This window comes from Cebus imitator, unplaced genomic scaffold, assembly GCF_001604975.1.
Source record: "Cebus imitator isolate Cc_AM_T3 unplaced genomic scaffold, Cebus_imitator-1.0 Scaffold20, whole genome shotgun sequence".
Classification (NCBI taxonomy): domain Eukaryota; kingdom Metazoa; phylum Chordata; class Mammalia; order Primates; family Cebidae; genus Cebus; species Cebus imitator.
The window spans coordinates 3,122,566-3,149,288 of NW_016107335.1; positions in this window are offsets into that span (position 1 = coordinate 3,122,566).

Below are 26,723 nucleotides of genomic sequence, written 5' to 3' on the forward strand. Positions count from 1 at the left end.
GACATGGTTTGGATCTGTGTCCCCACCATAATCTCATGTGGAGTTGTGACCCCATTGGAGTCAGGGCCCGGGGGGAGTGACTGGACCCAGGCCAGTTTCTCCTGAGTGGCGTAGTGCCACCCCTCGGTGATGTTCTCCCAACAGTGAGCGAGTTCTCCCAAGATCTGGCTGTTTAGAGCGTGTGACGCCTCCCCGCTCTCTCCTGCTCCTGCCGTATAAGGCTCCTGCTCCCACTTGGCCTTCTGCCGTGATCGGAAGCTCCCTGAGGCCGCCCCAGAGGCAGGAGCAGCCTTGCTTCCTGTACAGCCTGGGAACCATGAGCCAACTAAAGCTCTTCTCCTTATAAGTTACCCAGTCTCAGGATTTCCTCGCGGCTGTGCGATAACGGATTAACAAATGGAACGAACATAGGGTGTGTGGCGTCCCAGCTCAGTGGCTCAGAGGGGCTGTTCCTTGCTCCACAGCACCACACAGCCACGGGAAGGGAGGGCGTGGGACCCTTGAATGCCACAGGTGGCTCAGTTTCCCACCACAGGGGACCTGCATCGTGCACTCACACAAGCAATACCTAAGTTCCCATGGTGTCAGGCCACTGGGGTTTGGAGGTTTGTTTTCTTCCAACAGCTGCTAGCATTATCCTAATCCATTGCACAGGCCAGCGCCACCGTGGTCCTGGTCAGCAGACTGTCCGCAAGGCTAGGGAGACAGACTCCTCCCCCAGGTTTCTCCAGTCATGTTGAAGACCTCAACTTTCAGGCGTCACCATGGACACGAAAGCAAAATGACACGTCCAACCTCAGCTGGCTGGAAGGATGGCTGAAGCTAATAACTAGAGAAATCTATTAGGCTAGAAATGAGAACGAGGAGAAATAAATCAGGTGCTAATTACGGGCTGTTCCAGGGAGTGAAGGAGCAGAGGCTTCCTGGGCGGTGGAGCCCTGCCCGGCCAGGCACCTTTGTGTGGACTCTTCAATCATACCTCTGGGTCTCACGGTGCTATTATCTTAATTATGAACCAAGGACTTGGAGTTTCCTTGAAATAAAAATGAGCATGTCCCATCTAATTATTAAATGCAAGAATAGTTCAGCCATTTTCTCAAAACTGTTAATACTCAGAGGAAGAAAGCGCTGCCATTTCTTATTAATTCTGACTTCATTGCTTAAATTGAAGCCAAGTACCTGGGCAAGGAGAGAGGGTTGTTAACTCCAAATCATCTTTGAAAGTCACCGAGACCACTTCCAAACATCCCAGACAGAGGCTGAACGAGAATAAAATGAACAAATGAACCTGACTTTCAAATTTGGACTTTTCCATTTAATTATCAATCCTATTGCTGTGAATAATGAAGAATATGAAGAACAACAGACAGCATTTGTTAAGTATTTACTACGCGCAAAACTCCATGCCAAGCGTCTTACATCTATTATTTAATCCTCAGCAACACCAAGAGACAGATTTTATTATCCTCATTTTGTGCATGAGAAACCTGATACCTGGAGAGGTTGGATAACTTGTTCAAAGTGCACAGCAGAAGCACGATTTACACAAAGGTCAGTCCGATTCTAAACTCTGTGTCGTTAGCCAGGACCCCAAGACAGCCTTCACACTCGTGGTTCTATAGCCCACAAACAGCTCTTCCTTGAAATCCGGCTGCAGTAAACACAATTTCAGCAGGATTCTTTCTGCAGGATTTTTCAGAGCTTGACCATGCCAATATGCGTTTTGCTGCATGGACTAGAAAACTCCAGCGAATCCATGGCACAGGCTGCTGGCTGCCCACCACCCAGGATGCAGGGGTGGGGACTGCAGGGTTGGAAAGGGTGTGCGGTCTTCACTGGGACCTGCCTGCCGTGGTTCTGGAGGCCCCAAAACTCAGAAGGAGCCAGACAGCAGCGTGTGTCCCTCTGGCTGGACCTGACTTGGCACCTCTCGGCTAAGTTCCCTGTCCAGGGAGTGGGAGAGGGGTGCCAATTCTGAGCCTCCGTGCTACCTCTCACAAGGAATGTGGCTCCAGCAGGTAACGAGCCCTCTTACCACGGCTTCTGCACCTGTAAAACATGAGTGATGCCATGGGCTGCGTGCGGGGAGGGTATAAGGACTGATGGAGCTGAACCACGCTGGTGCCTGGCCTGCCCCTCCTGCCATTCTGGGAGCTGCTATGACCCTTGGGGCTCCTGTTTCTGCCGCCCCCACTTTCCCGTGGGACACCTTCCTATGTGTTTATTTCCTTACATATATCGGCTCCCCTTTCAGCCCAGAGACATGGACTTCGGCAGTGCCTCGAGCCGGGGAGCAGGAGGCCAGGTTCTGATTCCTGTGGGATACCTGCTGGTCTTGTGACAGCAGCAATGCCTTCTGAGTGCCCCTCACGGGCCTCCTGAAGTGCAGGGGGTGGGGGCCCATGCAGGCCAGCATTCCCCGGCCACTGCCATTCTGTTTCCTGAGAAGGGTTTTGAGGCCCTTTGAAGCAGACCATCCTCGATGGGAAGACTGGAGGTGTTGAGACCCTCAAAATACTCACAAATGGCCTCTCTCAACAGCAAGAGTGTAGCTGCCCGGGGGTCGCACATGGGCCTCGGTGGGTGTCATTCCTACAGGTAATTTTAACTGTTCCACACTCCCACCTTCCAGCAGAAAAATATAAACATCCACAAGTGCACAACTCACAGAAATAAGGCTTTGGGCAAAATATCATCGTTCACTAATACCTGCAGACCCCCGCCTGTGCAGAGCCCTTGGGTAAGGCTCTCCCAGGGGAGACTAATTCTTCTCAAATAATTACAGTGAGGCCAGTGGCAGTCCCTTAGGCCACCTGACATCTCCACCTCCGGCTTGAGCCTCCTTGCATTCAAAGTTCCCAATGTGTGAGCCGAGGAGGAGAGCCGCACCCACCTCTCAGACTTTCTCAGGATGCTCCCTGGGCTCATCCTACACGGCACTTACTGTCCTCAGGTACAATGCACAGCAAAAACGTGCCTTCACTGGCCCAAGTTTTAGAGAGAAAGTAAAGGATGTCCCGTCCAGAGGCAACAATATAAACTTGTGACTACACAGAATCTGGCGGATCCCAAGCTCCCCTGGCCCTGGCCCCTGCCTTCCCTGGTCCCAGCACTGCTGAGACCCCCAGTTTGCAGATACCTCTCAGTGCCTGTTACCCCACCTCGGGTCCCTGTGAGCTCAAGAAGTGGCTGTTTCCTTCAGCCAGTTGATCCAGGGGGAATCAGGATCAATCCCACTACTCGGTTTAGTCAAAGCAGGGTAGTGGGATTGGAAGGAATCAATAGCAAGGTGAATGACAGTAGATTCCCAGGTAGGTGCTGCTTTGGAAATACGCAGTTTTGGGTGCAGGGCGGTGCACGTGCTTTCCATGTTCAGCAGGTGCTCCTCACAATGCTGATGCTGTTCGTGTTTTGCGGGTGGGGAGACTATTGATTTTTCCAATTACCTAAACAAACCATGCTCCTTGCTGGGGAAAAAATGAAAAAAATACAAGAAAACACCCTTCCTGAATCCATCTTTAGGGAATTACTTTGATTTTTGAAAACACAAATGCCTTGCGTTGTGAAAGTTTCCTCTGTCCTCCTGAAGGAAAGCAGCCCAGTGGGTCCACTTGGAACGAGCCGGATTCCCAGAGGAGGCTCACAGCTTCTGTCCAGCTGCTCTGCTGAGCGTCCCCACAGCTCCACCGGCAAGGTTACGGCACGCCTGGGACAGGCGCTGCCCACGGACATGGGCAGAACAGAGCAGGGAGTTCTGAGAACTGGGAGTGCTCTGGGGCAGGGAGGCGTTGCCCTGAGCAGGCCATTTACCCAGCTTTCCCCGTGGGCTTGTCCTGACTGTCACCAGGAGCAAGCAGCCCTGTCTCCATGTTCCTTACCCCAGGTCCTGTCTGGAAAGCAGGTGCCCTGAGGAGTCAGTGGAGGATGCAGTGACCTTGAGACCCACCATGCAGGCCTCCTGCAGGAGGAGCATGCCCTGTGTTCGGGGGGCCTGGGGGCTCCCGTGGCCACAGTTCCTGGCTGGAGGTGACAGTGCAACAGGGAGAAGACACAGGGAGGCCGACCCTGCGTGCTACCTCTCGAGGACCTCTCCTGCTCTCTGTGCTGAGAAATCTTTGAGGCCTAGCATCCTGCACCAGCAAGGTGGAGGGATCCCATCGCAAGGCACCGCCAAGGCCAGGCCACAGATAATTGCACCTGAGCGGTGCTCGGGCTTCGACTCCCAGCATCGATGTTCCATTTGGCCGCCTGGGCACATCCATTATTCATGGTAATGACACCATAACTTCTGTGGGGTTTTTCATCCTCAAACCACTTTACAAATACGGTCTGTTTAATTCGAACTGCAGCTTCCCTCCCCTCTCCATCCGAGTGCATTCGCCCGGCTGCAGGTGCACAGGCAGGGCGCAGGCCGAGCTCCTGCGGAAACCAAGCCAGATCCACCGAGCTGCTTTCTTTAGGAGGAAAGAGGAGACTCTGACAACGCAAGGGATTTGTATTTTCAAAAGCAAAGTAATTGCCTAAAGATGGACTCGGGAGAGGTGCTTTATTGTATTTTTTTTTCTTTCATTTTTTCCCAGCAAGGAGCTTAGTTTATTTGTGTAATTAAAAAGAAAAATCAACAGTCTCCCCACCTCCAAAATGACATTACCATTGTGAAGAGTACCTGCTGAACACGGAAGCCATGTACACAACCCTGCATGCAGAAATGCGTGTTTTCAAAGCAGCATCCTATCTGGGAACCTGTGTCATTCACCTTCCTGTTAATTCCTCCCAGCCCCACTAGCCTGCCTTGACCAGATGGGCCTCTGAGCAGTCATACCCACCCTGACCTTCCTTCTGCCATCCCAAGTCCTGGAGTTGGTGGGTGCTAGGGCAGCCCTGGGTGCCAGGGAGAATGGGCACCTCAGGAAGGTGCTGGGGCAGGGAGGGCAGGATGCAGGTGGGGCCAGGGGTCAGTGTGGGAGTGCAGGAGGGAGAAGGGAGGGATGGAGGGTCCCTTCCCCTCCCAGGAAGGGAGGAGCTGGGCTAGGGCTTCCTGGGCCAGGGCGCCAGCCCGCTTCCCTGCACCCATCCTGGAATCCAGGGTCTGCTCAGCCCTGCATCTCACCCTACCCACACTGTGCCATGCCGAGTGCAGGGCAGCTGCATATGCCCGTCAGCAGAGCACCTGGCTTCCCGTGCTTAGTGTGGGGAACGTTGTTTTTGGGGGTAGCATCTGGACATAAGGTGTTTTTGGAAAATAACAACACATTCATTTTCCTTTCATCATGTCTCAGCATAACCCAAGGACTTCATGCACTTGGGGGGCCCTGGATCATCTGCTGTGGGATCCAAACTGGCGAGCACCCCAAGAAGTCAGCGTGCAGCCTGAGGCGAGAGTCCCCAGGATGCCCAGGCACTGCCAGGCCCCACCCCCGCCCTGTGATTGGACAGCAGGGGCTCTGTTGGCTGTCACTCAGCCAGGTCCTGGGGATGCGCAGGCTCCAGGTGTGACGGCTGCCCAGGGGCTCTCTGCTCTCACTCTACTGTCACCTGTCACCCACTTCAACATTAATCCTTCCCCAGCAAGAAAGAGAAACTCTTCCCCAAGATAAACAGCTCCCCTCAGATGCAGGTTGCCATCACCAGACTGCTGGTGCCCTCTGCCCCTGAGCCCTGGGACACCTGGCTGCAGGCTGCCCCCCACCCCCACTCTACCTTCCCAGCCTACCTCAGCCACCTGGCCTTGCTTCTTTCCATGTGCCTGGACCGAAGCCTGAAGACCCGGCTAGATGTGGGCTCTTCCCCGGGGGAGGTGGGGCAGCCTTGGGGAGGTACCCACTTCCCAGGGCCTGGGCATGTCGCTTTGGGGGCAGCACCTCCACCCCTCTCTCCCCATTGCTATGTGGTCCTACCCCTGACATGAGCTGATCCCTGGTGTGAGCACCCAGACCCATCGTTCCACCACCTGTGGCACTGTCCTTCCCTGGCTGCGTCCACAGCTTCACTGGGAAGAAAATGTCCTGAACCCGGGAAGCACCTGGGGAGGGGGGCTCAGGGCACAGAGCAGGGACAGAGGCCACAGGCCTGCCTGGGTCTGGCGGACTCAAAGACTGTGGGAAGAGTCCAGCCAAGCCCCAGATCAGCACCCCAGTGAGTGGTGCCCTGGGAGCCCACGGCCCCACACAGGAGCAGCCCCAGAGGCCAGGGGAGCTGGTGTGTGTGTAGGGGGGCCCTCATGTCAGAGAAACTGTGGTGTGGGGAGGAAGAAAAGGTGCTGCCATCCTGGTGGGCACAGGGCCTCCTGTGTTCCTGTCACCTGTGGAGTAGGTGGCCATGTGCCCTCGGGAAAGGGAGAAGCTTGAGGCTCAGAGGGATTTAGTGAAATCAGCCACAGACACCCAGCGAGTGAGAGGTGGGCTGTGAGCCTGATGCAGCTGAATGGCAATCCAGGATCTCTGCTGTCAGTGACCCAACCCCAGGGCAAGGGCACTGCCAGGGTCTGCAGAGGAGGGGAGGTCTGCACAAAGGGCCACAAGCTGGGCGCCGGAAGCAGCACACAGTTATTCTCTCAAGCTGGAGGCAGAAGTGCCCAGTCAGGTGCGGACAGGGCTGGGCTCCTGCTGGGGATCCAGGGAGGGTCCCTCCACCTCTCCCAGCGCTGGCGTTGCTGGTGGCCTCGGCGCCTGGACGGGTGGGTGCCTCCCTCCAGCCTCCACCTCCACCCTCCACACCCAGTCTCTGCATCCCCACCGTCTCCCTCTGTACATGCCTGTCTCCAACAGAGCCCTTCTTGCAGGGCAGCCGGTGTGTTTCATTAGGGCTCACCTTACTGCATTGTGATCTCGTCCTAATGACACCTATGACACCCTCATTTCCAAATAAGGTCACACTCACAGATACAGGGTTATAGACATTGACCTGTCCTTTGGGAGGGAACAGACACAGCAAACCCACAACAGGCATAGAGCAGAGCTCCAGACTCTGCAAAGCCACAGAACCTGGGGTCCCAGCACCAGGGCAGAGGCAGAAACTCCAGCCAGCGACAGCCTCTGGGGACATGATGAGAGTTCAGTCCTCAGGCACAAGCCAGGCTCTGGGGCTGGGAGAGAGGCAGGCTGCGGAGGACCAGACCAGGCACAGAGGCCTGCTCAGCACCTGGGCCAGCGGCGAGGCTGGCCGGCTGTGCGGGGAGCTGCCCACTCCAGCTGCTTGCGTCTCTCCGCCCAGGCTGGAAGGAAAGGCAGAGGCCGGGAGGAATTTGCCTGTGGAGCCAGCTCAGCTCCGCTGGAGAGAGCTGGAGACAAGCTGCCGGGATGGCACAGAAAGGCTGGTCCTCAGCGCTCACAGCGTCTCAGGTACAGTAAGAGTGAAAGCAACTCCCTGCTTAAGGGAAAGTAGACTGTGCCCCACGTGCTGTCGGACTGCCCTGTCGTTAGAAGGGGCATGCGGACACAGGCATGCTGTAATGAGACGCAAGAAGGCAGGTGCTCACGGGGGCTGCACCTGGTTCTTACCCCACATGGAACAGAGGAGGTGGCAAGTAAACACCCACCATTTGAAGGGGTTGCTTTTGAGACTAAGGGTGTTTATCACTACATTTCTCTTCTCTTCCAAATGGATATTGACGAATATTATTTTATGATTAAACATGTTTTATTTCATTTTACTTTATTTTGCTTTTTTTTCCAGGGTCTCGTTGTCGCCCAGGCTGGAGCGCAGGGGCGTGATGTAAGCTGACTGCAGCTTCGACCTCTTGGGCTCCAGCAGTCCTCTCACCTCAGCCTCTCCAACAGCTGGGATTGCAGGTGTGTGCCACCACGCCCCATTCTTTCCTGTATTTTTTGTAGAGATGGGGTTTTGCCATGCTGGCCAGGGTGGTCTTGCACTCCTGAGCTTACACTACTGCCTGCCTCAGCCTCCCAAAATGCTGGAATTACAGGCATGAGCCACCGCACCTGGACAACACACTTTATTTTAAAATCCACAATTAAATGAAATGATTAAAGAATAAAAAATTCCGCTTCAAAGAAGCAGAAACTCTGTTTGTTATGCTCTATTTGCTACAAGTCTCTCTAAAACAGTGCCTGTATTTTCCAGCAGAAGGACCCTGAAGGCGTCCACGTTGGGTGTTCCCGTGGCTAGTGTGAGTCCCGCCAATGCTGACCCTCGGTTACTGCTGGGCAGCGCTCTCAGTAGCCCGCCACAGAGGACGAGGCCGGCTCGAGGGGCTCTGACCAAAGGGAACCCACGGGAAAGTTTATTTGTCTGAGTCAAAATTGTGGTTCCCTGCCGAAGGAAGAGCCCGGAGTGGGGAGGCCACCCTGGCCTCACTCCCTTCTTGTCACTAGGATGGACAGGCATGGGACAGAGCTGTGTCACTTTTCTGGTGTTCAAAGTCTACCACTACCCACGTATTGATCATTTATGTCCATGAATCCCAGACTTAAGAAACGATTTAATTGGATCATGAATTTCTTCCAAGGAATGGCACCTTCCCACAGACAAATGTATGTCTCTGCAAATGGCGGTAGGGGTGGGGGCAGCATTTGCCGGGGCGTAGGTGCCCGCTTGCAGAACTGCCCTGCCCACTCTGCCAAATGTTTCCCAGGTACTCCTCTCTGAGGGTGTAAATGGAAGACATTGCTTGCTTTTTAAGGCCTGTACTATATTCACTGCTCAAACATTAGAGGGAAAATCCATTTTCTTATAAAGATAAGGCAAATCCTTAGGGTCAGACCTGCTTAACAGAAAATTCAGAGGTTCTCTGTGTTTCAAGTTAGGAAAATCAGACTTGGAGAAGTGAAAGGACGTGTCCAGGTTACACCGAGCTGCAAGCTGTCATGTAAAACAAATCCTCTGTGGTGCCAAGCAGAAGCTAAGGATCACTATTTCACCGGGCAAGGAGGTGAGGGTGGTGATGGTGACAGCCAGAATCTAGTCCGTATACATAGGGCAGAGAGTAACTGGTTCAGATGAAAAATTAACTGAGTTATCTAACAATAATTTCATTGCCAACCGAAAAATGTAGTTTTCTCTCAGGAGGCACACTGGGGTTGGGTAGAGTGACTGAGAAATTAAAGCCTGGATGAGCCTGCTTTTATTCCTGGGTATAAATGAGTCACTCCTTTGATTTAATAAGGGAGTGGGGATTTTATAGGTGATGTGTACATAGAAGACACCCTGAGTGAAGAGAATGTCATTTCCATTTTGGCAAGGAGAAAAAGAGAACAAGGAGAAGAGGGAGTTTAGAATGTGGCAGTGACTGGATGGAAGTTCTATGTTTAATTTCTGCAGCTTAAAATGTTATTTACTTACGGTCTTATCCAGATAGCAGATTTATGGATTTTTTTCTATCTACTTTTCTAATAATGAGCATGTATTAAGTATATAATTTTTTTAATTCACCTTTAAAATATGCCATTTATTCAGTTAATGACATTGGAACTTGGAAGAGAAAATGTTCTCAGTAAATTAAATCATAAAATCCACAGATTTATCAAAATAGATATATGTCAGGTTCCCTAAAGAGACAGAAGGTGTCCTGTGGCCGGCAAGACCAGTGTGTGATCCAGGCGGTGCACCGTGGAGGCACACATCAGTGTGTGGTGCAGGCAGGTGCACAGCGGATGTACACATCAGTGTGTGATGCAGGACAGTGCATTGTACAGGCATGCATTAGTGTGTAATGCAGCTAACTGCAACCTCCTCCTCCCAGGCGTAAGTGATGCTTGTGCCTCAGCCTCCCGAGTAGCTGGGGCTACAGGTGCAAGCTACCATGCCTGGCTAATTTTTTGTATTTAAAAAATGGAGTATTTTTAAATGGAGTATTTTTGTATTTAAAAAATGGAGTTTCACCATGTTGGCCCGGCTGGTCTCAAACTCTTGGCCTGAGGTGATCTGCCCACCTCAGCCTCCCAAAGTGCTGGGGTTGCTAGTGTGAGCCACTGTGCCCAGCTGCACTCCATGTCTAGGTAATTTTGCCTGTTTCAGTCATGTTCTCTCCTGTGTTGTTTTTCCTATAAGCTGAATAAGGTTTGACTCTGTGTCCTCACCCCAATCTCATGTTGAAATTTGGTGGGGACACAATCCCCAGTGTTTACGGAGGAACCTGGTGGGAGGTGATGGGATCACAGGGGTTGATTTCCCCCTTGCTAGTTTCATGATTGTGAGTTCTCACAAGACCTGGTTGTTTGAAAGTGTGTAGCACTTCCCCTTTTGCTCTCTCTCCTGCTGACCGTGAGAAAATGGGCTGGCTTCCCTTCACCCTTTGCCATGATAGTAAGTTTCCTGAGGCCTCCCATACAGCCTGCAGAACTGTGAATCAATTAAATCTCTTTCCTTCATAAATTACCTGGTCTCTGGTAGTTCTTTATAGCAGGGTGATAATGGACTAATACAAAGCTTGATCACTTTACTTCTACTTGTAGATCCTTGCTCCATCTAGAATTACTTTGGGGTGTAGTGTAAGGTAAGAGTTGAGGTTTTTTTGCTGTTGTCATTTCCATAGGGTCGTCCAATTTCTCCCATACCATTTATTGAAAAGATCATCTTTTCTCTTTTATTGTTTGGCACCTTTGCCGAAAATCAATTGATTATATACGTGTGGGTCTGCTTTGTGTCTCCATTCTGTGCTATTGGTCTATATATCTATTGTACACTGATTCGTACTGTTTTTATTACTTCAGTTTTATATTGTCTCAAAATCTGGTAATGTGAGTTTTTCAATTGATTTCCTGTTTTTCAAAATTGCTTTAACTATTTTAAGTCCTTTGCTTTTCCATGTAAGTTGTAAAATTTGCTTGTAAACGTCTGTGAAAAAAATAAGCATGTTTGAGTTTTCATTGAGATTACAGTGAATGTAAAGATCAGTTTGGGAGGAGTAGACCTCTTCATTATCTCAAGTCTTCCAAACTGTGAATACAACCTACCTCTCAACCACTATTGGTCATGTTTAATTATTTTCAACAACATTACATAGTTTTGGTATACAAATCTTGCACATATTTTGTTAAATTTATCCCCAAACATTTCACATTTTTATTGTATTAGAAATTATGCTCTTAATTTAATTTCCCATTGTTCATTGCTAATATATAGTAATAGAAAGGATTTTTGCATATCAGCAGGTGTCCTGTGACTTTGATACACTCACCTATTGGTTTTTTGTAGGTTACAAGTATTTTCTATGTACACTAACCTGTCATCTGGGAATAGAGGCAGATTTTCACCTTCCTTCCCAGTCTGTGCTTTGTATTTCTTTTTCTTGTCTTATTACACTGGCTGTGAATTCTAGGACAACAGTGAGGGGGAAATAGTGAGAATTGATGGCCTTACCTTATTTCTTACCTCAGGGAAAGTAAATTCAGTTTTCACTGTTACTTATGTTATCTGTAGATTCTCCATAGATTCTCTTTATCAGATTAAGGAAGTTCTCTTAGATTTCTAGTTTTGCTGAAAGTTTTTTTTTTTTTAATCAAGAATGGACCTTGAAGTTTTTCACAATTTTTTCTGTCTGCATCTATTAAGAAAATTACATTATTTCCTTTTTATTTTGATAACAAAAGAGTTACATTTATTGGTTTTCACATATTAAACCAACATTGCATTCTTGGTATAGACTATAGAGTGATATTTATTATCCTTTTTATATTGCTGGCATTATTTGCTCATGTTTTGCTAAGGAATTTTGTTTCTACATTTATGAGAAGTATTAGCTTTCAGATTTCTTTCTTTGTAATGTCTTTGCCTGTTCTTTTGGGGAGGAGGGTTCTAATCTCGTAAGTGTAATATTAATCTCATAAAATAAGCTGGGGAGGTGTGCCCTCCCCATCTATTTTTAAAACAGTTTGTGCAAGGTTAGTATTCTTTCTCTCTCAGGTGTTTGCCATCTGGGCCTCATGCCTGCTTTTTAATAAAGACCGGAGAAAGTGAGGGAGCCATCCACAACGTTGCTGAGGGAGGGGTGCTCCAGGTAGAGAAGGCAGTCAGTGTGGGAGCCTTGGGGAGGAAGCCCCTGCGATGTTCCAGGAAAGGCAGGGGGCTCAGTGTGGCTTGAATAGGGAGGGTGAGAGGGTGCACGTTGAGGAACAAGAACAGAGATGTTGCAGGTAGGGAAACCCTGGAGGGCCGTGTGGATCCTATGGTGGACTTGGGTTTCTGTTCTGAGTGGGGTGTGAAGCCATTGGAGGGTGGGAGGCATGCTGTGACTTTACAGATGGTCCTTCTGCTGGTGACAGACTGCCAGAGGGCACAGCAGCAGCAGAGCCCCCAATGAATATGGGTAAGAGACCCTGGGATCTGGACAGGCTGGTGGCAGTGGGACAGGGGCCGTTGTTGAACGTGGCTACATTGTCAATGCAGATACAGCAAGATTTGCTGACAGACCAGATGTGAAGTGTAAGAGAAAAGGGAGAATGAAGGAGTAGACCATGGCTTCGGCCTGGAATCCTGGAGTTTTCACTGGCAGAGGCAGGGAGGACTGGAAGAAGCTCTTTTTTTTTTTTTGATATGCTGGGTTTGAGGTGCCGGACATGTCATTGCAAGATCAGGAAGTGTGTGTGGTGGGAGCTGAGGGATCTGTGCTGACAATGTGCCTCAGATGTGAGTCCAGGTGGCACAGAGGAGAGAAAGTGACCATGGCCAAGGCCGGGAGAGGATAGGGCTCTGGCAGCAGGGCTGGAGTTGCGGTGAGAACTCAGCTAACCTGGAGGGAGACTGTTGACCGTGGTTATGGGACCAGTAACCACGCTGTGGGATGTGTGCTTCTGAGGACAGGCCAGCCTTGTTTCTTCCATTGGGTGTCCATGGGTCAAGTGTTATGAAATCTTACTCCCTCATCTTACCCAGAGGGAGCTGTGATGGTTAATTTTATTGTGTCACCTTTACTGGCTGAGGGGTGCCCAGACACCTACTTAAATATTATTTCTGGGCATGTTGGCAAGCATGTTTCCAGCTGAGATTGGCATCTGAATCAGTGGATTCAGGAAAGCAGGTGGCTCTTCTTCACCTGGGTGAACCTCATGCAATCTCTCGAGGTTCAGTGCAGAATAGAACGAAATGGAGAATCCACCTCTCCGCGTGGCTGCGTGAACCGGGGCACCAACCTTCTCCTGCACTTGGGCTTAGACTGAGACCATCGGCTCTCCTGGTTCAAGGGCCTTAGACTTGGACTGAACCACACCACTAGGCTTCCTGAGTCTCCAGCAGACAGAAGGCAGACTCTCCATAACTGCATGAGCTGAGCCCTCAGAATGAATCTCTTTATGCAGGCATCCTGCTGGCTCCGTCTCCCTGGGCTAATGCAGGGGTCTCGTGCAAAGGTGGCAGAGTCATCAGATGCAGCATGCCTGAGAGCAGGTCAGCAGATGAAAGCACCCTGGCTCAGCGCAAGCTGGAAGGCTGGGAGAATTGTCGTCTACCTGCCTGGGGAGCTTCTGTGTTTGCACCACATTGAATCCTGGCTCTTTCCAGGCAGGCTCTGTGAGGGCTGGATCCAGGAATCATTCGATCGCCCCTAGGCAAATGCCTGCGTTTTGCAGATGAGCATGCAGAGGTCAGGACAAGAGCAGCTGGTCCAGCCACACTGTGTGCACAGAGACAGGCCTGTCTCACCTGTGCTCGCCAGGGCCCCTTCCAGAGGTCTCTGCAGCAGAAAGCATGTGATCCACGTACTGGCCCTGAGTGTCCACCAGACTAGCAAGTGTCCTCGTGAGAACTGAAGAGGAACTGTGCTGAATGAGAACATTTAAAGTGAATCGTGTGTGGACTCCCCATGCTCCCTGACTTGTTTATTTCCACCTTTCCTGGCTGATGCTCTTAATAACAATTTCAGGAAAATCTTTAAACATGACGTGAGTCTAGGGTACAGAGTTCTCAGTTCAGGAGCTCAGTGCCCAAGAAGCATATCGTATTTGTTTTTTAGAATGCTGCATAGCTTTCCATTTCAAGCTCCCCTTCTCCCAAGGCAGATGAAACTCCACTTCTACTGAAGATCCCCTCCCTTGCCCCTGCTGTAGTGACGAGATTCGAGGACAGGGCTCCCGGTCCTCAGAACCATCTCTCCACACAGCATCTGCTGCCAGATCCGTCTCTCATCCGACCTTGGCTCTGAGTCTGTGAAGGTCACTGCTAAACTGTCGGTGACATCTCTGTCATTTCCAGCCCCTCGTGGCCACCAGGGATTCTCACTGGCCCTAGGTTCTCAGCAGCCTGGACTGGCATGTCTTCTCGAACGTCCTGTCACCCACCCGCCTGACCCCTGCCCTGGAACTCTATCCAGGAAAGGGGACCAGGACAGGGAGGCCGAGGGCCCCGTTCCTTCCTCAGGAACCACCAGACACCAGCTCCTCCCGTGCCCTCTTCCCTCCCTCAGCTCAAGAAACGAAGCTCTGACTTTTTTTTTTTTTTTTTTTTTTTTTTTTTTTTTTTTTTTTTTTTTTTTTTTTTTTTTTTTTTTTTTTTTTTTTTTTTTTTTTTTTTTTTTTTTTTTTTTTTTTTAGTGTTTTTTCTTCTGTATCTATTTCTAGGTTTTTCTTTTTTGGCATTTTTTCTTTAAATATTTTTTTCTTGGTGTAATAACCCTGAGGCAGAAAATGCCAAATGACCCAAAGGAGCTAGAGCAAGAGGGGAAGACAGACAGACGGCAGTGCAGAGCAAGAGGGGAAGACAGACAGACGGCAGTGCAGAGCAAGAGGGGAGGGGAAGACAGACAGACGGCAGTGCAGAGCAAGAAGGGAAGACAGACAGATGGCAGTGCAGAGCAAGAGGAGCAGCACAGCGTGCCACACCAGCCGAGACAGACAGACAGACAGTAGCATGGAGCAGACGCTCAGTGCATGCCACACCAGCCAAGAAAGAGAGAGAGACAGCAGCATGGAGCAGGGGCTCAGCTCATGTCACACCAGCCCAGGTAGACAGACAGACAGCAGCACGGAGCAGGGGCTCAGTTCGTGCCATACCAGCTAAGAAAGACACGTGGGGACCTAGCAGGCTGATCCCAGAGTATGAAAAGCCTCAGAAGGGACTTTGGAGAGCACCTAACCAAGGCCAGAAAAGCAGTGCCAGACGCCCATACCCCCTCCTACAGCCTGCAGACACTGCTAAGATATCACCTCGTTCTTTCCTATGGGCCTTGAACTTGGCCTCAGGGGCCTTCTCAGTGGTCCTCTGCGTGGCATAACCATCCCTGCCAGCTAGCCCCCAGAGGGAAGGACCAGCGGCCCCTGAGCTGGCTCCACCAGCCCACACAGTGGCTGGCCACAAGGGTCAGGTCTGTGGGTCTCCGCCCTGCTCTTCTTACCAACTCTGGGGGCTGTCCTCCGTCCTACATGGGCAGAGGCCAAGAGAAAAAGAGGCCAGTGAGGAGGTGATGCAAGCAGGTCCTGAAGATTTCTCCAGAGCCCCATGGCATGGGGCATCAGGTCTACATCCAGTGGAAAAGCTTCTGCAGTGGCCCATCCAGATACGCCTTTGCCTGGTCCTGTGGGTCCTAGAGCCACGCTGACACACAGCGGGCTGGAAAAGCCCCAGAGCATCACAAAGCTCTGAGTGGTTCCTCCTGCTCTAAGCCCAACCCCCCACCACACACACATCCCACACACATCCCTCCCTACTGCCCCATCCAGGGCTGGTGGCCTGGTGACTGCAGGAACCCTCTGTGGCCAGCCCCCTGCTGCCCAGTCATGGGGTCTGGCCCTTGCCCCTTACCTTCGCAAGCAGGAAGCGGCTGTGACTCCACCAAGCACTGGCCATTAGCATCCCGTGGCAGGCTTCCTCCACTGCAGACACCCACGCATATAGAGATGCCATCTATACATGCAAAACATGATAGGCTGTCCGTTCCAGCAGAAACCCACACGTATATAAATAGAAACACACACACGTGCGCACACGCCAACCCCACAGGGTGTCTTTGTCTAAAGTGTTCAGCATTCAGCTCTGCAAAAGAATACTGGCCATTTTCCTGAGGGCTCCATGCCCATGAACACAGTGCCTCTCACACTGATGGACAGAGAGGCATTTAGCAGGAACACACAAGCCTGTGTGTGTGTGTGTGTGTGTGTGTGTGTGTGTGTGTGTGTGTGCAAGGTAAGACCACAGACACAGACTCATCCACAGCGAGGATTTCTTTTTGACATGGAAAGGAAACAAGAATCTTAGACTCCACATTTTCACACTCACGTGATTTGAGGAGGAAAAACCATTCCCCAGGGATTGCAAATTCAGAAAACCACTTCCTCAAGGGAAGGTGAATAATGACTTCAATAGAAGGTGCACATCAATTTTAATTAGTTGGCTATTTGATCTCATGTCGTCAGTGATAAAGGATCTCAAAGGGGAATTAACTGTGCTTAAGTCTGAGACGGCTTTAGAACCAAAACACTCTGAAAGGTAAGATTCCACCCAATTAACACGAAACTTTCAGCCAATTCAATATGCAATAAAATAAATGCCACAATGAAATGCGGCCAATCAGGCCAAAAGCCACAGTATGAAGTGACATACGGAAGGAAGCTGCAGGCTGCCTGGCCGCCCACTTGCGCAGAATCACTGAACGGAAAAGGAGCTTCTCCCAAAACCAACTCAGAGAAGCTCGGTGCTCCCTGCAAGGCGGGGAGGAGAAGGAGCTGGAGAAGCAGGTGGCCACGTGCGCAGTTCTTGTCATCCTGCCCACCACTCAATGGCACATGTTCCCGGTTATCAATAAACAAATACACACATATTTGGTGAATTTGCTAGTTGATTAGTCAGTTATTACCAGGACACAGAATCACCTAGTTTCTCATTTTGCTTTGGTGGTTGTGTGGTTATTCTCTGTGCTAAAAGAAAAGTTATTCAAATATCTCACATGTGCCTGTAATTTATGACTGGAAATAAATCATCAAAATGTATGAATCGCTGGGGGGCTCATTTTCCCTCTCGGAGAACATCCGCCACGTCACAGCTCCCTGTTCAAAAGACGAATGTGTCATTCAGAAAATGCCTCCATCCGGCAGGCGGGCGGGCTTTAAGTGAAGCACCGTTTTAAAGAAGAATGAAAAGCAGACTGTCAATTCCTAAGTAATGAAGGCAATTGGCAAATTTTAGTTCACAAATTACACTCTAATTGTCACTATCAGTGAAGAGCTTGTGAATGTGCCCTTTATCCTTTGAAGAATGTAAGGGAAAGAGAAGACTTGGCAAAAAGTAGAAAATCAAACAAGGAGGTCCAAATATTTTACATTCCCCAGTGTTACCATCTCCTGAACAGACAAAGCCCTGGAAATTGTTTCTGAACAATCGTGGCAAAGCACAGCTACAAGCAAGGACTCTTAAAACGCTAACCGCACTGCCGCCACCAAACGGGAAACACATTTCTGCCACTTAGGTAAAATCTAAAGTCTTAACTAAAAATCCAAAAAGATCGTGTTATAAATATTTAAGAAAAAAAGGAAACCTTGAAATTTATTTTTAAGTATTAGCTACCTTGTGGTTTTGATGTAATTGCTTCATTTTTCTGCGTGTCTCCATCATGAAGTGAGGTTAACGAAGCAGACTGCCTCATAAAGAAGGTAGGAAGCACAGAGTTGATGTTTCATAGGTCCAGCCTGGTTCTGCTGCTTCTCACTTCAATTCTCCGCTGAGTACACAAACCCTGGCTCGTGTGTGTAACACGGAATCCCAACCACAGGTCAGGCAAGGCCACCTCGGACAAGAGAAACCTCCTCACTGTGCCCCTGTCACAGAACCACAGTGACACGCCATGTGCCTGGGGAGATGAAGTGCTGTGTGCCCTGGCCACCACCGGGCAACAAGGTGGGCAGAAATGCATGTGAAATCCTGAGCTGGAGGTGGTGGGCCAGGAATCTCCCATACACTGTCTGCGAGAAACACATCATCTATCCAATCTCATAAAAGATAAAGTAGAAACTCTAAGAACGCTTAGACAGTCGGTAAGTGCTGGCGCCAGGATTAGAGCCCAAGGTGCTACATCAGACCCCATGTGCGTCTCACTCCCTGGGCCCTGGTTCTGTGTCACAAGTTCGTTGAGAACCCAGCAGAAACGCTAACCGCAGCCCCGGTCAGCATCCTGGGCCGGGATGGCACCTGAGCTGGAGAGGCTGATTCCAGTTTCACATCTATGTTTAAATTACACGTATGTCTGTGTATCTACACGCTGGACTGCACCACTCTATTCTATTAGGCTCTGGGTGCTTATCGGATGAGCACAGCTCAGGCCTGGTTCCCACCCTCTCCTTCTCCAGGAGCTGTACCATCGAAGGACAGGAGGATGAACATTTAGTCCGTTACCAGCAAATCACCTACATTTTATCCTTGAGAATATGCAGGGACTAAGGAGCTGGCACACAGAGTTGACAGAAAGGCCTGCCTGCGGAAGTTTTCTTTCACGAAGGTGGACTGGCAGTGGGATGTGAGACAAATCCCTTCCCTTCCCTGGAATCCAGTCCTCCCATCTGAAAAACAGGAGCCTATGCGAGAAAATCGCTTTGATCCTCCCCAGGTTTGAGATGATAGGATTGAAGGCCAGACATTTTCACTGCCTCAGTCACAATATCCATTGATTCAAACCAAGCACTGGCAAACTCTGGAGTTGCCAGATAAAATAAAAGACATCCAGGGCAAGTGTGCCCAATTCTGTGTTTGGGGCACTCTAAAAACATATTCTGTTTATCTGCAATTCAAACTCAACTAGGGGCAACCTGACCTGGGCCAAATCCAGCCAGCTCCCTGATTTTTGTTTGTTTGTTGTTTGTTTGTTTTAATAGATGCAGTTTCACTCTGCTGCCCAGACTGGAGTGCAGTGGCACGACCTCGGCCCACTACAACCTCCACCTTCCAGTTTCAAGCGATTCTCCTGCCTCAGCCTCCAGAGTAGTTGGGATTACAGGTGCCAGCTACCGTGCATGGCTAATTTTTGTATTTTTAGTAGAGACGGAGTTTCACCATGTTGGCCAAGCTGGTCTCAAACTCCTGACCTCATGCTCCGCCCACCTCAGCCTCCCAAAGTGCTGGGATCACAGGCTTGAGCCACTGCATGCACTGGGCTGACTGTTTTTGTAAATAAAGTTTTATTGGCACACAGCCACACACATTTATTTACATACCATCTGTGGCCGCTTTCCCACCACAACAGCGGGGTTGAAGAACAGAGACCGTCTGGCTAATAGAGCCTAAATATTTACCGTCTGGCCCTATACACAAACACACACACACACACACACACACACACACACACGCAGACTGCATTTTCTCATGCCTGGTTTAGATGATGATGCATGTTATGCACAAAACTTATCCAAATGCTGACTTGGTAGTTGGTAACACACAGCTTGACTTGGTGGCAGGTTTCCCGTGGAACTTACTGGTGAATATGCGTTTGCCTTCCCCACCACACACAGGGGAGAAACCCCTTGACGTTACTACCTAATGCAATATCAGAAGTCCTCAAAGTCTCCAACACTGCACATGTAATAGACATTCAGTAGACGCTCGTGGATTTGTTCATTGATGAGCACGGCCACAGAGGCCTGGGATGTGCCTGAGGGTTGATGACTAGAAGCTGCACGAAGGCCTCTGTGCTGGAGCTTCAGCCACGGGAAGCATAAGAGATGACCAGCCAGGGAATGTGCCTCAATTTCCATTTCACCCCATCTCAAAGGGAGCTGAGATGGTGCCTTGTTGATCTGGAATACAGTGCAGGACACCACATTCAAGACAAATTCTCTTTCTTGTTAACAGAGTAAAGTCCTCAGGGAAGATTCAGCACATCAGTTCCCAGCAAGCACTGCCCAATTGGCAACTTTGTTCAATTAAGCAAATATTTTTCATAGGCAAAAGCTGAAGCTTTTAATTTCCCAGACACAATGGAAATATCGGCTGGATTTCTTGAGGTCTAATGCCGAAGACAACATCTTAAGCCTGGAATCACATGAACTACTCCGTCCTGCCTTAAATCCTCTATTGAAAGCTTTCCCAAGGGCTTTGAAAGGGGCCGCTTACTCATCTTGCAAAGAAACCCCAAGATGGGCCTTATTCCTCCATTTCAAAGGAAGAATAGGAAGCTTTTAAAATCTCACAAAGGAGGCAAGAAGCAGCAATCTCCAGCTGACAAGGGCGGGCAGCTGGGGTGTGAGGAAAGAATTTGAGAAGACCCTTAAAAAGGGGATGGGTGGAGACCGGGGAAGCTGCCGGCAGCCACTGGCTGGACCAACATGGCAGCCCTCTGGTGCTTCCGCAGGGTTCAAACATCTCAGCAAGAAGAGAGCAGCCTGTGGACGAGCACCAGCTGCTTTCCAAAGGCTAGCACTTGTCTGACCGCTTCAAAGCAGGATTTTGAATTTTCGTGGAAGTTCCCAGTCAAGATAAGTCTCAGGGCAGAGCCCTGTCTCAGCCCGGAAGGCCACAGTTTTGCTCACTTTGCAGCCTGCACCCAAGTCCCGTGGGCACCTCCATTGCATTATCTGCCAGAATGGGGGCAGACACGATGTGGAATTCACAAAAGCCTTTGAAAAGTCAAGGGTGCTCCAGCAGTATTTATTTTCTCCCCCAAAGCCCCCTCTTTTATCTCCCCTTTGCAGTCCTGTGTTATCTCTGATTCGGTGGTGCTGCAGGTGAAGGAAACCCAGATCTACAAAGTCATCCTCACACGGAGAATCATGAGCAATCAATCCTCTTCACAACTGCTTCAGCTCCTTTATGAAGAACAGTCGACTCTTGTCATGCCTTCGGAGTAACATTACCTTCCCGGCACTTTTCAATAAAAAGGCCACTGTGCCTCCTGCCACTTGGCTATTTCGCACTCAGGTGAGGACGTTGACTTGACCGACAGTGGCTTAAGCAGGAACCTCTGAGCTAACTTGTTATGTTTATTTTCTTAGATCGGCCCACCAGACACACCATGAGGGCTCTGTTCTTTGTTCAGCGTATGACTCAAGGTCTTCTGATGGCTCCAACAGGATTCTTTGCATTCTCATTATTTCCTTTTTTCTAAATAGACCAGCAAAAAAAATTGGGATGAGATTGAGAAACCCTGGGTCCAGGCCTTCGGTCTCCATTGCACAGCGCTCTGACCTCTGGTCCCTCCACCTCTCTCTAGAGCAGCGTATGCTTCTCTCGAGCCAGGTTTAGGATTGGAGTTCGGAGGGCTGAGGACCATGGCTGAGGGGGACGCTTCCCACGGCGCTGTGCAGACCCCCGTCCGCAAAGTTCTCAGGTATGCTCTGTGCAGACCTGGTGTTCTGTGAGTCCACAGCAAGACAGCAGACTGGAAAGTGCCCCTAGCTATCCTCCCTCCAAACAGCATCTGTCACCGGGACCAGGGCTCCCTCCTGCACTGTGCAGACACCGGTCATGTTGATGAGCTCGGCCTGATTCAGCAGGGCTGGGGTGGGACCTGAGATGCTGCGCTTCCAGGAAGCTCCCAGGCAAGGCTGCCGCTGCCGCTCCCTGGGCCGCGCGTTGAGCAGTGAGGACTGAAACCACAGAACAGGCACGACTGCACTGCCACAGGGGAACTGGATCGCAGTCACTTGGGACAGAATGTCACTTTCTGCCTCTTAAGGCAGCTTGTTTGATTTGATCTTTGTGAGATATGAAATCCTGCTTACCTTCTTATGTCCACCTCTTATTCCTGACAAAATACTGTGGTCTTAGGATTATCTTCAAGTCATCTAGCAGGTGGCTGACTGGGGACTTGAATTTAAGTACATTAGTCTAAGCCTTACTCTGTGACTTTTTTCCTGAAGTTGTTAGGCTACATACTATGTCACGTGATGAAAATCCCTTAGGGGGTGAACATATTTGGTGCATTACTGCAAAAATAAGAGCGGCCAACATAGCAAACCTCATTCACCTTCAGGGCAAAGAACCAGTCTCATCAGTGTATGCAGGCAGTACCTGAGAGAACAAAGCTAATCGTTCACAGGCACTGAGGCTGCCCAGGGAAGGCCCTGTGGGAGGGCGGCTGGGTGGGACATGTGGCCGCAGAGTGTTTGGCTGGTCGTGACGGGCATGGCTGAGTTCAGGTAACAAGAAAAGCTGAGCCCGCCCGGCTGAGATGAATCACTTTTCTCACCCCTTCCCATAGTTATTCAAGAGCTCCCTCTGTACCTAGCACTATGCTGGCCACATACATATTTTTTAATCTAATTTAAAATTTATTTTATTGTATTTTTTGGGATGGAGGCTCACTCTTATTGACCAGGCTGGAGTGCAGTGGCACAATCTCAGCTCACTGCAACCCCTGCGTGCAAGTGATTCTCCTGCCTCAGCCTCCCAGGTATCTGGGATAACACCACACCTGGCTAATTTTTTGTCCTTTTAGTAGAGGCGGGGTTTCACCATGTTGTCCAGGCTGCTCACAAACTTCTGGCCTCAGGTGATTCACCTGCCTTAGCCCCTCAAAGTGCTGGGGAAACAGGCATGAGCCACCGTGCCCAGACGCTTTTTATTTTTAAGATCTGGGCACATGTGCAAGGTGTGCGAGTTTGTTGTATAGGTAAACGTGCGCCATGGTGGCCTGCTGCATCACTTAGGTTACTCTTATTTTTATTGTTCATTTATTTTTTGAGATGGAGTCTCACTCTTTCACCCAGGCTGGAGCGCACTGGCATAATCTCAGCTCACTGCAACCTCTGTCACTCAGGTTCAAGCGGTTCTTCCACCTCAGCCTCTGGAGTACCTGGGATTACAGGTGCCTGCCACCAGACTTGGCTATTTTTTTTTTTTGTATTTTTGGTAGAGACAGGGTTTCACCATGATGGCCAGGCTGGTCTCGAACTGCTGACCTCAAGTGATCTGCCTGCCTCAGCCTCCCAAAGTGTTGGGATTACAGGCGTCAGCTACCATGCATGGCCACTTAGGTTTTTTTAGAAGGTCCTGAGTGATCATTTGTTCCAGTGACTGTTCAGAAGTCATTGAAATAAATGCCCCACATCTAAGGTTGACAGATAAAATATAGGATGCCCAATTAAATCCAAATTTTAGATCAAGAGACATATATTTTTAGTATTTCCCAAATATGTCATGGAGAATACTCATTCAAAAAATTATTCATTGTGCATCTGAAATTTAAATTTAACTTGGCATCCTATATTTTTATTTTCTAAGTCTGGCCATCTTCCCCACGTCCCATGAACCATGTTCGCATTCAGTCTACCCCCCAGCCCTGCCCCTTCTGGTTGAGGGGGCTTGGGAGGGTCTAAACCATGCCACGTTTCCCCCAACAGAGAACATCAGAAAGGCAGGAAGGTTTGATTCAAAACTTCTGTTTAGCATTTATACACATGTCTCTGTTTGGAAGTACTAAGAAAACCTTACAGTAGTAAATATCTTTATGTAAATTACTCACTTCTTAGACATGGAGGAAAAGCAATTATCTAAAAGTGGAAACAAAGTGGTTTTTTGGAAATAGAAAATACTATTCACGTTACGGACAACGAAGTGTGTGTGAATGTTGAATCATGGTTTGCCATCAGCCATAGTGGTCTACATCACCCTCTTGAGGAAGGCTCCCCCCATCAGCCCCACAAGCCCCAGCCCTGGCATCACCTCACCCCTACACCCCACCCCTGCTCCAGGGACGTCAATCATTCTCAACTCTGGGGGTTCCTCTCTGTTTTCATCCCTCAAGCTCCCCTCCCTCCTCAGTGCTGAGCGAAGCTTTGCTTGAAGCCCCATCAGCTCAACCTGGTTCTCCCACAGACCCCACCCATCTTCTTGAGTCTTATTTTAATCTATCCTTCTGCCATCAGCAAGTGATCTTTCCAAAACCCAGACCCAGTTAAAGTCCACAGCCGAGGGCTCCCCACCTCCCTGCCGCCCCCGCATGTGTTTTTCAACTCTGCTGTGAGACATTCTTGCAGTGCCCCAAGCAAGCACTTTCCCACCTGCCTCTGTGCCTGTTACGCAGACAATCCCCCGGCAGAAGCAAGCTTCCCTTTCAGCTCTGCGCAAATAACCGCATCAGTCCCTCAAGGTCCTAGTGAGGCCCAGACCCCTCGGTGGGGTCTGCGCCAGGTCCCTGTGCACACCCCAGCCACAGCCCCAACACACGGGTGTCAAGCAGCACTGGCTCATCTCTCTTTTCCCTGAACAGACAACTCCTTGAGGACAGGATGGTGACGTATTTACATTTATGACCCCACTACAGAAACTTACTACTTGACATATAGCAGAGCCTCTGCAAGTAAATACATGGAGGAAGGTAGCCAGCCTCCAAGGCAGCCCCAACGACCCGTGCCTCCCAGGATTTAAGCATTGCGTAATTCTCTCTCATTTTGAATTAGGACTGACCCCATGTGACTGGTAGAATGTGATACAGTGGGACTTCCAAAGCTGGGTCATAGAAGGCTAAGGCTTCTGCTCAGATCTTGTGGGTGGCTTGCTCTGGAGGGAGCAGCCACCATACCAGGAGGATGCTTAAGCAGCCCTGAGGAGAAGGCCATACAGAGAGGACTGGAGCAGCAAGTGGCAACTTGCCAGTCATGGGTTGCACCACTTTGGAAGTGGATCCTCCATCCCTGTCGAGCCTTCCGATGATGCAGCCTCAGGTGATTTCTGACTGCAACCGTATGAAACGCTTCACATGAGAACAGCCCAGTTGGGTCCTTCTGAAATGCCTGGTCCACAGAGACGCTGTGAGATGAAAGATGATGACTGCTGTTGTAAGCCACTAATTTGTGTGATGATTTATTACACAGCATTAGGTAACAAAAATGAACACACACACACTCACACTCATGCTCACATAAACACATATTGGTGAAAAATAATTACACTCATTTTTATAATGTACCTTAAGTCATTCCTTCCTTCTTTGACTTAAAAATCTTTTATCAAACACTGACCAGGACTTGGTTCCAAAGGGCTTATCTATTTCTGAAACACAGAGTATCCATGTGGATGGGTGATTTGTTTTTGTAAAAGAAAAGTCATCTCCAGGGCATTACTCGTCTATTCTACCAAATAGGACGGGAACATAGGCTTCAGATACAACCTTCTGAGGGTGAAACAAAACGTTTTCTCATCTTTCTGGTGGGCTTCTGCATTCTGCATCAGGCTCCTCAGAGCGGATCTTTCCCAGCCTGTGGTGTAGGTTGTTTTTGAGGGGTGTGGCCCCATCTGACTCATCCAGGAAACGCACAGCCCTTTCCTCTAAACATACTTTCATGAGCACCTTCTGTGGCCAGTGGCCAGTCCAGGGAGCTCAGAGCGAAAAGATGAGCCTGATCCTCCAGGGCCTTGACTTCTCCTTGGAAAATGAGGCATGAACTCTAAAACAACACATGACCAAGACAAGATGAAAAGCACAGGGAAGGCAGGGCTGAGAGGTGGCCTTGGACTCTCATTTCTTCAGACGACAAGAGGCAGAAATGAGCACCCCGCGCCGGCAAGGCCGGTCCTACCCTCCAGGGAGAGACGCCGGCTGACCTCAGGCTACAGGGCCCCAGGCTCTTCAGGACTACTCTGCCTGCCCCAAAACATGTCCCAGGGAACAGGGCTGAAAATCACCCACTAGTCCTTGAAAACAGAAAACCATGCAGTCCTGGCAAAGCGCCAGGCAGGGTCAGGAGCTGGGAATTCTACTGTAAGTATTGCTGCTGGCATGAGGCCGAGTTGGAGCCCGGGATGTTCTGAGACTCCAACAAGATAAAAGATGTGAGGCGCTTTAGAAAGTTAGTGAGGATCACAGACCAAGTAAGCACCAGCTCCTCCACGGCTCTCTCTATCTTCAATTCCCGAGAGCACACACAGCTAAGCGATGTCCCTGCCTTCCAGCATGGGACTCTCTGTCCTCGCATTTCCACTGTGACTGCCTTCTGTAGCAAGTGAGGCTGGTGGCAGCACGGAGATGCAGTGTCCCCGAGGTCTTCACCTTTAGAGGCTGAAGGAGGCTTGTGCCTGGCACTGGCCACCACCCTCCCCAGACCCCTCTTAGAGGAGTGTCGTGTCCTTAGCTTCTGTCCCTGTCCTCCTCCTGCTCAACCAAAATATCTCCCAGCTGACAGACACATGGAAAGGAGCTAATAAATTCATGCCAGGATGTATATGACAAATGATAACTTAATAACTTCTGTTTCCTAAGGATAATTTAATAGGGGCTAATCCCTTTATCGACAGAAATGCAACAGCAAGGGCCATCCCAGGCCTTTGGCAGGTGGCTGCAGGGGTGTTTGGAAGAGAGAGGACCTCTCTGCACATCTGGCAGCCCGACAGCGTGGCTTCCACCTGGCTCTGCACTTGCTGCCCCTCGCTCTGTGCATCCTGCCCGTGAGCTCCTCTGTGGCTGCCAGCGCTGGGGGCACAACATACTGCTGAGTTAGGCTCCATCTTACCCAGATGCCTAGGCCAATGGCAGCAACTCAAACAACACCCACATTAAAGGCATTGCTTGTGGACCTAAGGTAAAGCAGCAAAGCATTTGAATTGCTTCAGAGGACAGGAGTACAGGCTGGAGATACAACCTTTTGAGGGCTGAGCCAAAACGCTTTCTCATCTTTCTTGTCAGTTTCTGCATTTTGCATACAAGGACGTTAGGGTCCTCAGAGAGGGAATCTTTTCCCTACCTTTGGAAAAGAGCAAAAACCCATGCTTTCATCTCATATCCCTCAATCTAGCCATCTAAATCCCCAATTAGCAATTCAAAAAGATTAATTTGCACTCTGCTCTGCTCTTGAGCACAGCTCCAGATACTGCTGGTTGGGGTTTTGAGCATCTTATTTTTGTCACCAATTAAAGGG